A 12246-nucleotide genomic window follows, 5' to 3' on the forward strand; every position below is an offset into this window, starting at 1 on the left:
AAAAAAGAAAAGGAAAGGCCGATCAATAGGGATCGTGTATCACACAGTAATGTTCTCGTGTAAAAAGAGGGGAGGACAGTTTAGGTTTAGCCGTGGAAGGAAAAGCCTACGGAAAAGACCACGGTAACCTTGGTCAATATTCTCATTGAAGAAACTATAACAGTAAGTGACTCTCTTTTGCCTTTTTGTTTTATTTTTTTTTCTTGTTCATAGGGTTATGCTCAAGATGGCTCCGTCGTTCACACGTGCCATCCTTGCTACATTCACCCATCTTTTTTTGAAGCATTCACTAGACAAGACTTCCCTTTCTACTCTCAACTTCCTCTTCAGGTGATACTTGAAGAAGTTGATGAGAGATTGCCCAGAGAGGAAAGTCTTTGTCTCTAGACCTTTCAGACGCGTCCACCATACACATTCTTTCGCCATAGCCACAAGTACGATGAAAATAGCTCTTCCTTCCCGTTTAAAGGAAGGAGGCGCGACAATATTCACGATAGACTCGGCTGATAGACCGACTCGTCCCACACGCGATAGCAGTTGTTCGACGTAAGCCCACAGCTCGGAAATGGTGGGACACTGTACGAGTGCGTGCAGAACGGTTTCGTCGCTCTGCCGGCATCTCGGACAGGTCGGCCCCGTGTTTCTCGAGCCATGCCTGTAGAGCTTATCCCGAACGGGTAGTGCTTCTCGATAGCACTGCCAGGCCAGGGATCTCTGGAAGTTGTCCATAGGTCCCGGCCCGAAGGTCGTCTTAAACAGGCGGGTCAGGTATTCCTCGTCGACGCCCAGGTTCGCCCCGAGATCGTCGTCGTACCTTCCCTCCACTAATCCACTATAGAATGCGTTAGTTGTGATGCAGTCGCTCAAGGTTGACCCGGGTTGTTGGAGTTGCCGAAGAGCAGCGCGACACTCGCGGTGCCATTCGCCCTTCCTCGGCCTCTTCTTAGATAGATAGATAGATAGATAGATAGATAGATAGATAGATAGATAGATAGATAGATAGATAGATAGATTGTCACGCAAACACGTATTCATACAATAGAGTTGTTTTAGCACTTGAAAAAATACTTGAATAAAAGAGATCTAACTTTTAAAATATAATTGAAAACAGCCGGAACAATGTGTTTAAATATGTTGTACCGAATCAATGACGTCACTAGTTCGTAAATAAACGAACTTTCTCCCCTTAACAAATTAGTAATAATAATGGCTTACGATAATAATAATAATAATAATAATAATAATAATAATAATAATAATAATAATAGTAATAATTGAATGATTCAGCTTTCAAAAATATCGAGTATGTAACTAGTTCCTGCGCATGATTTGGACAGCATTTAAAAACTGTATAAAAACTTCAAGGTACATGTGTCAATGAGCATTTTGGTATATATCATCATCATCATCGTCATCATCATCATCATCATCATCATCATCATCATCATTATCATCATCATCTAACGTCCGCTTTCCGTGCTGGCATGGGTTAGACGGTTTGACTAGGCAGAAGACTGCACTAGGCTTCACTGTCTGTTTTGGAAGGTGGCAGGGTTTTTACGGCTGGATGCCCTTCCTAATACACATGCATACACACAAACACACACACACACACACACACACACACACACACACACACAGATATATATATATATATATATATATATATATATGTATATATATATATATATATATATATATATAAACTACAAATTTTTCTCGAGGTGGGGTGCCTGAACTCACTAGCCGATGAATTCGTGAGTGCCTTTTCTTCTCATTGGTTTTTGGTGTCGCATGGCCAGAAATTACCGTCAATTTTTTTAGAGACACTTTCAAATTTATCAGAATATTGGGCTGAAGAGTCGGAATAGATTAATATCTTAACCACGAAACGTTCGTATCCAATTAACTAAAGGCAGGTTTGTTTTTGCTTTTCACTCTGGTTTTTTGTTCTATGTGTGCCATAAATATCGCCATCCATTTAGAGAAAAATTTGTAGTTTAGAATCAGTAGTTCTTTGACTGCTATTTCTAAATTTTCAGTATGTTGGAGAAACAACTCAATGCTAATCCCTGTATATTAATGATGATAAATGATTTTACGGATAAAGGTTTTTTCATACTGAACTACTTGGCAATATTGTTAATTATTAATTCTATTACTAATTGACGATTCCCTGCCCTTATTCTTGTATAATTTATATATATATATATATATATATATATATATATATATATATATATATAACGTGAGAGAGTTAGGGGTTGTGGGTACAACCCACTAAGGGATAGTATCTATCCAGTATACTGCTGGGAGGGTACCCAATTATTGCTACGCTAGTGCTATACTAGGTGCAATCAATGGGAGCGGGTAAAAGTGGAGGTTTTACCCAAAATTTGTGTAACAATTAGAAAATGGAGGATAATATGCTGAACCCAACTACTTGCAGACGGTGTATCCCGTTGAATTCATTAATTTAATTCATAGCAAAAGTGACAAAGGGAGGAAGAAAAGAAAAAGAAAGAAAGAACCAAAGCACAGGTGTCCATGGCAGACTATGTTATTTTGCCAACATGGTTTACATATAGAAGTACAAAGTACATAAGGAATTAGAGGATGAACAGAAAACTTCTGTTCATCCTCTAATTCCTTATGTACTTTGTACTTCTATATGTAAACCATGTTGGCAAAATAACATAGTCTGCCATGGACACCTGTGCTTTGGTTCTTTCTTTCTTTTTCTTTTCTTCCTCCCTTTGTCACTTTTGCTATGAATTAAATTAATGAATTCAACGGGATACACCGTCTGCAAGTAGTTGGGTTCAGCATATTATCCTCCATTTTCTAATTGTTACATATATATATATATATATATATATATATATATATATATATATATATATATATATAGTCGACTTCACTTCAAAATCTCACGGCTCCCTGCAACTGGTTTCTGTGTTCCTCCTTGGATCCTAGGTTCCTCCATTTTTATCCGATCGTTTCAACCCTCGTATTTATTTCAATGAATTTTAAAATCTCCTATATTTCGGGAAAACATTCGAAGATCAGTGCCATTGTCTGTAACAAGGGTACATGCATTATTGTGCGGCTAAGAATCTTCTCTCGGAAGCACGTGGTGGCGGGACATCTTAGAAGAATCGTTTGAGCATCAGATAAAATGCTTTGCGGTAATTTTTCCGGCTTCCTACTTTCTGACTTCAAACACTGTCGGAGCCAGCTTCGCTTTTCATCCCTCGGGGACCGTTAAAACAAAGTTCCAGTCTGAGGTCGATGATAATGACTAGTCCTGTCCCCTCAAATTCATTACCCTTGTGCCTACATTAAGGATCATTTAAAGATATAGGGTATTTAGTATAAATCACACACTGTGCCTTTTCTTTGGTTTTTTTCCTTTTTTTTTAAGTAGTATAATAATTTGTGGTTTGAAGGAGATTTGGATACTATTTCCAGCAAGTAGAACGACAGTATGGAGATTTTCTCGTTTCAAGTTTTATATTCTCTTTATTTTCATTTTCATTTCATTTTATTTTGATTTTATTTTATTTTATTTTATTTTATTTTGGAGATCGTTGTGGGAGGTTGTTTAATTTATCACCCACGAGCTATGCTGAGGGAAGAGTAGAAGATGCTAGCCACAATCGCTTATCTGTGGTAAGCAGCTGATTTTCTAATCAGCACCAACCTTCACATTCATTCATATCTCAGATAATTAGGACGGCATTCATGACAAGGACATAGCATTATAAATAGCTTATTGTAGCTGTTTATAACAGTTGTGTTCGTTCGCTTTTCCCTTCGTTGTTTGCTACAAGGCATTACATGGAGATTTACAATCATTTTTGTTTTTAATTATCTCTTACAGATTTTTTACAGAAACTAAAGCCAGCACGGAAATCTACGACAGTTACGAATACGTCTATGTAAACATTGCGATCGAAGATAAAAAAAATAGGTAAAGGGTGTATATGCACATTTCAAGAGTTCTTGTTCCTTCTTCAGTGCCACAGGCAACTCATTAATGATCCATCAGCACATTGCTTAAATAGCAACTAAATATAGCGTTTTAACAAAACAGGATAGAACAATTTTACTTATTGATTTCAAATTTTGGCACAAGGCCAGCAATTTCGTGATAGAGGATAAGTCGATTACATCGATACCAATACTCAACTGTAAGATTATTGAGAGCTTGTAGATACCTACGGTTACAGGTAGTAACATGCCACCCACATAAATTCTACCAGGAATAAAACCTAAACCTAAGTCAGGTTGAATAATAATAATAATAATAATAATAATAATAATAATAATAATAATAATAATAATAATAATAATAATAATAATACTGTCTACTATAGGCACAAGGTTTGAAATTTTGGGAGAGGAGACCAGTCGATTATATCGACCTCAGTACGCAACTAGTCCTTAATTTATCGATCCCGAAAAGATGAAAAGTGAAGTCGAGCTCGGCAGAATTTGAACTCAGAACGTAGCGGCAGACGAAATACCGCTAAGCATTTCGTCCGGCGTACTAACGATTCTGCCAGCTCGTCACCTCAGACCAATTTTACATATTAAATACATTCTTAGCACTGTTTACATAAACGTCTTCCTAAATGAAATGTAACATTCAGTACTGACTCTTTTTTCTACGGAAAGCCTTTCTTATTTCTAGTTCTTATGTCTATAGAAACGCAGTTAAATCATTTTTAAAAGTGAGTTAATCGCACTGCTAACACAGGTGGGACGCAGTATTGTCTTTAAAAAGCCTTTAATTTACCTGGTAGTGTATTGTGGTTGCATGATAAAATGATGTCCCTACCAGTAATTAATAGGGGGTTTACTATGATTGGAGCAAAGTTCCAATTTCTGGCATGATCCACTATTAATAGGTAATGGTGTTGTTAATTGTTGTTGTAGCAGTTGTTGTTGTTGTTGTTGTTGTTGAAGTCCGTCAGACCTGTTCGAGACAACCTTCTGTTATTAACATTCCAGCTGAAACCATCCTGTATTTTGTTTTTGTACACACATACACACACACAAGCAAGTATACACACACAAATACACACATACACACACATACATACACACACATTCACATACATACACACACACGCACGCACACACGCGCACACACATCAGGAACTACACTGCCTGTTGTGTCTGTCCTCGTTGACGTATTTGTTTCTGTTGTTATTGTCGGTTAAGTCCAAGCCTGTTCGAGATGACCTTTCGTCACAGACATTCCAGCCGAGGCCATCCTGTTATTTTGTGGGAAAGTGTAAATCAGAAAATACGTTGTTATATGCTTGTTGTACTTGTTGTCTAGACCCAAGCCTGCTCCAGACGACTTAACGTTGCCGACATTCCAACTGCGACCATCCCTTCCGTATATCAGAAACTGCAGCGACGATTGCATCCTTGTTGTTTCTTTTGTTGTCGCGGTCGTTTAAGCCCAACCCTGCTCCAGAAGACGTTGCTATGGTGTTGTTGTTGTTGTTGTTGCTGCTGCTGCTGCTGCTGCTGTTGTTGTTGTTGTTGTTGTTGTTGTTGCTGTTGCTACAGTTATTGTTATTGTAATCGTTTAGACCCTAGTCATCAAGACGGAGCCGACTTATCACGAAAGGTATTCTTGCCATGACCATCCCGTCGTTTGATACATCCAGAATTACATTGTTCGTTGAGCAATGATTGGAAAGGCGGGGAATAGATTTCTCTGTTATTTCTAACAGACCGAGCGAGTGCGTACGAGGACCTCCCCTCAGATGGTCGGGTGGTGTGCTCGTGGTTAGCGTATCCAGCTCGCAGTCGTAAGGTCATGAGTTCGCTTCCCGACGGCGTGTTGTGTCCTTGAGCAAGACACTTTATTTCACGTTGCTTCAGTCCACTCAGCTGGCAAAAATGAGTTGTACCAGTAATTCAAAGGGTCCAGCCTTGTCAAATACGATCTGTTACGCTGGATCTCTCTGAGAACTACGTTAAGGGTACGCGTGTCTGTGGAGTACTCAACCATTTTCATGTTAATTCTACGAGCAGGCCGTTCTGTTCACGGCTTGCTAGTTATAGAACAATGGTACAACAATGTACCAATATAAATGCTAGTTCATGTCATGTGTTTTAAACCTTATCAGTCAGCAGCTGGTCTTAAAAACCATATAAGGGCTCATCAACGGACTGATTGTACTGTGTGATGGGGTGTAGTGTGTGTGTAGATAGAGGTGAAAACATTTCTATTGAAATTTGGGATTCATGCTTACCCCAAGGTAAAGTCTTGTTTTGTTTTCTATCTATAGGAATATTTCCCCTGATGAATAGGTCCCTTAAGTGGTCCCTAACGCCGAAATTGCAATAGGGAATTAACCAATTATTTTCAAGTTGTAGATTCCATTTACCATGTCGCCCGAGGACAGTTTTTATCGTGAGAAGAAATGATACGAGTGATATAATGGCTTTATAGCGGTTTTGACTGCTATTTTTAAATCTTTCTAAGGGTTTTTAACTTTCTTAGTTATAATTGTGACTTGTTCATAATTATAAACGTTTTTCTTCTTCATATTTTATGATAACATGTTTGGCCACTGATATTACTCTTTTACTCTTTTACTTGTTTCAGTCATTTGACTGCGGTCATGCTGGAGCACCGCCTTTAGTCGAGCAAATCGACTCCAGGACTTATTCTTTTGTAAGCCTAGTACTTATTCTATCGGTCTCACGTACTGGGATCAATGTAGGTGGGGGTATGCCCCCATTCTCTAAACTTCCGGCCCCTGAGCCAAAATTTGAAACAATTATCAAGGCGACGAGGTGGTAGAATCATTAGCATGCTTAGTGAAATTTCTTCCAGCTCTTTACGTCCTGAGTTCAAATTACGCCGAGGTCAGCTTTGCTTTTCATACAGGATCAAGTATTAATTGAGTATTAAGGTCGATATACTATATCCCTCCCTCTACACACACACACTTCAAAATTACTAGTTTTGTGCTAAAATTAGAAAGAATTATAATTTAGTTAAAGAGAGAGCGAAGCGAACCGAAAGCTCTGCAGGCAAGGAAGAGTTGCAGTCAGTCGTCGCGACTCTGGCCGTTCGTGGTTTTGGCGTGACTTGATAAGCTTTCTCCGTACTGGTCGGTTTTTGCAGTATCTTTGAAACTCAGTCCAGGTCTTCCCAGACATAGAAACACAGATGTCACGAAGGACGACTTAACTGAGATAGATGACTTCTGACTCACACTGTGATCGAATGTGAATGAGGTTATCGCAGCCACGTTCTTACGTGAAGGAGGGAGTGGTGGTAGGGAGAGGGGGCTGTTGTAGGCTATCTTGTTTTAGGAGACGCAATGATAAAAAAAAACGATGATTGAGTCGTCAGCAAACAAATGTATAATTGTTCGAGACGCTAATCAAGTGGCTGTTAATGAAGAGACGAGTGTCAGGTAGATAACATAGTCTTGGCTTGGGTGGCCGCTTTCAAAGATCTCACACGATGTAGCTTGAGATATGAAGGTTGTGAAGGATTGGGTAGCTGGGTCAACGGCGCCAGGTGTATAGGGTAAGGGTTAGTTTAAGAGGAGAAAGGGTGCCGTTACATCGGTTGATTTTAATAAAATAGTGGCGTATCAAGTGTTGGTTTTGTTGACACATACGGAAGAGAAGCTGTTGAGAGGCAAGCTTCCTGATTAGGCCTGGCGATGGTTAAGAACACTTCAGCTTGATATCTCAATACACTTACAAACAGATATAAATACATACATACATATATGTGTGTATGTGTGTGCATGCATATATGTACGTATATATATATATAGAGAGAGAGAGAGAGAGACAAAGAGAGAGAGACAGAGACAAAGAGAGAGAGACAGAGACAAAGAGAGAGAGACAGAGACAAAGAGAGAGAGACATATATGTACATATATCATACATATATATATATATACAGGCAGACACATGCACACATACATATATAGATATATATAGGTATAGATATATACATACATATATACATATATATATAAATATATATAAATATATGTATATATATATATATATTAATATATACATATGTATACATACGTATGTATATATATATACATATATATATACATACATAAACATATATAAATATATGTATATATATATATTAATATATACATATATATATATACATACGTATGTATATATATATATACACATATATATATGTGTGTATATATATATATATATATATATATATATATATATATATATATACCGGAGTAAGCACATGCAATGTGCAACAAGGTGGAAAAAAGAGTACTCAAATACCAGAGGTAGAGTAATATGCTTTATTTAAAAGCAGCAGAAATATAACAAAAAAACCGTTACTCTGAGTTTCACGTTCCCGTTCATCGAACAGTTTTGTTTCTAACAAAACTGTCCGATGAACGGGAACGTGAAACTCAGAGTAACGGTTTTCTTGTTATATTTCTGCTGCTTTTAAATAAAGTATATATATATATATATATATATATATATATATATATATATATATATATATATATATATATATATATATATACATATATACATACATACATATACACACACATATATATACACACAAGCATGCACGCACATACACACACATATATATATAAATATATACATATATATACAAACATATATATATATACATATATGTATACTTATATACATATCCATATATATATATATATATATATATATATATATATATATATGGATATTTAGGCTACTTGGTAATTAGGTTGCATTTGTTCGAAACACGTGAAAACCGGGGTGGTTTTTTGACAAAGGTCACGGAGGCGATCTGTGAAGAGAACTAGTTATATTTATGGATATATCTTCTGAGAACAAATCGAGGAGGTATGAACACATAGATAACAGATGAGGTTTTGTTATATTGGAGGACTTTAGAGTTGGAAACTATGGGCAATAGAATAAAATAAAAAATTAGATTAAAATCAGATTCAGTTTATATGAGAAATAGATAGACTAAATACGTGAAGTAAGACTGACCTGGATTCTATTGATCTTGTGTAACGTAATGAGACAAAGTAGGAGACAAAACTTAACTTCCTTATACGCCAAATACACCAACCAACAGGTCGTAGCTATTTTATTAATATCCCTATATATAAATATACATTCTTTTTATCTTTAAAACGGAAAATTAATTGAAAATTAGTGATAGAAGACGCATTATAAATGATTGTGTATCACTCTTTCTCTCAGCTGTTTATATATATATATATATATATATATATATATATATATATATATATATATATAATCAAAAAAGGGGGAAAAGAAAGGCAAGAAAAAAACAACAAGGCGAGGATGAGGTACATGCAAAGTATTAATGAGACGCTCGGAGAAGGAAAGAAAGAGTGGTTGCTTTCCGTTTCGAGCAAAGCTCTTCTTCGGAAACAGGAGACATAGGAAAGTCCAAAAGAAAAGGAAGAAGAAGGGAAAACAATCGCCAACAGTCCACGTTTAGTAATCGTTAATTACAGCAGTAGAGCGGTTTAGCCCTTATTTCCTATCACCCTAGTAGCATTTAGTGACATTTGTAATTCTCCTTTTTGGTGTGGCATTGCAAACAGCATATACCCCACGGCATTCGGGAAGCCGGTTTTATCAGCCTATGGCTCAGGAGAGACCCTTGAACTATTTTTTTTTCCGGGCTTCTAAGGACTGCTATACCCCAAACCGGAGTCCTGTCATGACTATTTATAACAGAGTGGACTCTGCGAAAAGAGACCATCTAACAAGTGATGATGTGCATAATTGGGCGACGGATTCATTCCACATCTCAGCAAATTCAAGAACGGTCACTCTAACAGGCTTCCACATAGTTTCCGTCAACCAAATTTCACTCATAACAGTTTGGTGAACTCCTGAACACCCGGCTATGGGAGAAGTTGGGTACCAGAACACGAAGTGAGAAAAGCTGAATACGAGAACAGGAATCTTCTTGGATCCCCTTAGTAAATCTCTTAACGGCAGAACTATTTTTGTCAGTATCAATTAATTATACGCTTTTCCTTCTACTTATAGAAACATGCTTAATAGCATGTTGAGTAACAAGCTTGAGTTGAACGTGATGGTCATGGAGATTGTGTAGAGCTGATAACAGACGTAATCTCACATCCTATCTAATCGATGTCAAGGTGAGTAAATGTGTTATACTTTTCGAACAGACAGTCTCGGCTAGTAATTTCACTAACAAACATGTCCTGCCAACTATTTTTCGTATCCATATGGACCGATGTTTTCGTACAGCTCTCTCTCTCTCTCTCTCTCTCTCTCTCTCTCTCTCTCTCTCTCTCTCTCTCTCTCTGTTTCAACAACGCTATAGTTAGTGGATATATCCAGATCAGCCTTTGTTGGATAGATAGACAGATAGATAGAACACTTTGTTTACAATAAGCCAATCTCTAATTCACTATATTTCTGAAGTGAGTGTGACAAGGGATTGTTTGTACAATTGGGGAGGAACAAATATCATAAAAGAAAAATTTTATTCGAAAGACTAAAATTAAAGCAATCTCTTTTTCTTCCAACTTCCTGTTGATATTCATATCTTTTGCCAGCACATATTGGCAGAGGATGTCTGCATACATTTGTAACCCACCCCAAACTAGGGAGATTTGTGCCACTGATGCCCAGTCAGGACAACTGCAGGCTGATATGTGCAAAATAACAGGGAAAAGAAGAAGGAAGTAGGAATCGAACCCGAATGCTTGCATCTTACTCAATGAGCTGGAACGGTGAAATAACAAGTGAACCAAGCTGCTCTTACCGTGTTCATAGCCAATATTCATTAACTAAAAATTATATTCAAATTTCATTCATTTATAAAAGGGGTTCTCAAACTTTTCGGGCCACCGCACCCCTCATGACCACATAATACCCTCAGCGCCCCCACCCCTATTTTTATGTATAAATAAATATTTTATATTTTACTAATTTATATATATATACTATGAATCATTTGATATTTAATATAATATTATATAATTTGTATACAATGCTATAACAATATAATAAATTCATAACGTCCCCCAATTCACTACCTTCCTCCCAATGCCTCCTTTTTCTCTTACCCCCCCCCCCCCCCTACATACACACACCGCCCCTTAGGCACCAGTGCCCACCTGGACTGTCTCAACGCCCACTGGTGGGGTGGTAGCGCCTGCTTTGATAACCTATGATTTACAATGAGATAGATTATAATCTGAGGAAGATGTGACTGCTATTTCTAGTATATCTAGTAACCCTGTAAAGGTTTGCTCCTCAGCTTTTTGACTCAGATCAAAGTGTAGTATCTTTTCTTATCAGTTCATTATATGTTACGTTCCTAAATACACGAACTTCGATGTTAAACTGGTTTTTATTACTGACAGCAACGTTAAAGATTGCTCAACATTTGCTGGCAACTACGTCACAACAATGTTAACTTTTGTCCCACATTTGCGATAGAATTGGCCCGGAACTGCCGGTAAATAAATAAACTGTGTTTATATGGAGCAGTATATAGTCATTGTGTTAACATATTATTCATTGTAGTCGGCTGTGTGGCAAGAAGCTTGCTTCCCAATCACAGGGTTTCGGGTTCAGTCCCACTGTATAGGACCTTCGACAAGTGTTTTCTACTATAACCACGCGCCGACCAAAGCCTTGTGAGTGAATTTAGTTGACGGGAAACTGAAAGAAGTCTGTCGTGTGTGGGGTGGGGTGCGTGTGTTTAATCTCTCACTACCGGTGTTGGTGTGTTTACGTCCCCATAACTTACCAGTTAGGCAAAAAAGACTGATAGAATAAGTACCAGATTTAGCAAAGGAAAGACAAGTACTTGGGTTGATTCATTCGACTAAAAATTCTTCAAGACGGTGCTCCAGTATGGCTGCAGTCTAATGACTGAAACCAGTAAAAGATAAAACATAAAAGGTAGTTAAAGAAAGACGTACTTAAAGAAATAAAGGAAAGGTACGTTCCAGCTTTGTCTGACTTTCCTCATAATTTTCATCAACGAAATTTCAATCAAAGGACGTCAATTCTGCCGAGGTTATATTTATTAACATAGAGGCGACAAACAAGGACAGACAAAGGTAAAAATATATTCTTTTCTACTCTAGGCACAACGCTCGAAATTTGGGGGGAGAGAGATCAGTTGATTAGATCGATCTCAGTACGCAACTGGTACTT

General features: G+C 37.4%; 1 pseudogene; it reads left to right on the forward strand.

Moving 5' to 3' along the window:
* The first annotated feature begins 11326 nt into the window (after positions 1 to 11326).
* LOC128249452 (U2 spliceosomal RNA) lies at positions 11327 to 11502 on the forward strand (annotated as a pseudogene).
* The last annotated feature ends 744 nt before the right edge of the window (positions 11503 to 12246 follow it).

The sequence above is a fragment of the Octopus bimaculoides genome, chromosome 14 (assembly GCF_046866305.1).
Source record: "Octopus bimaculoides isolate indiv1 chromosome 14, ASM4686630v1, whole genome shotgun sequence".
NCBI lineage: Eukaryota > Metazoa > Mollusca > Cephalopoda > Octopoda > Octopodidae > Octopus > Octopus bimaculoides.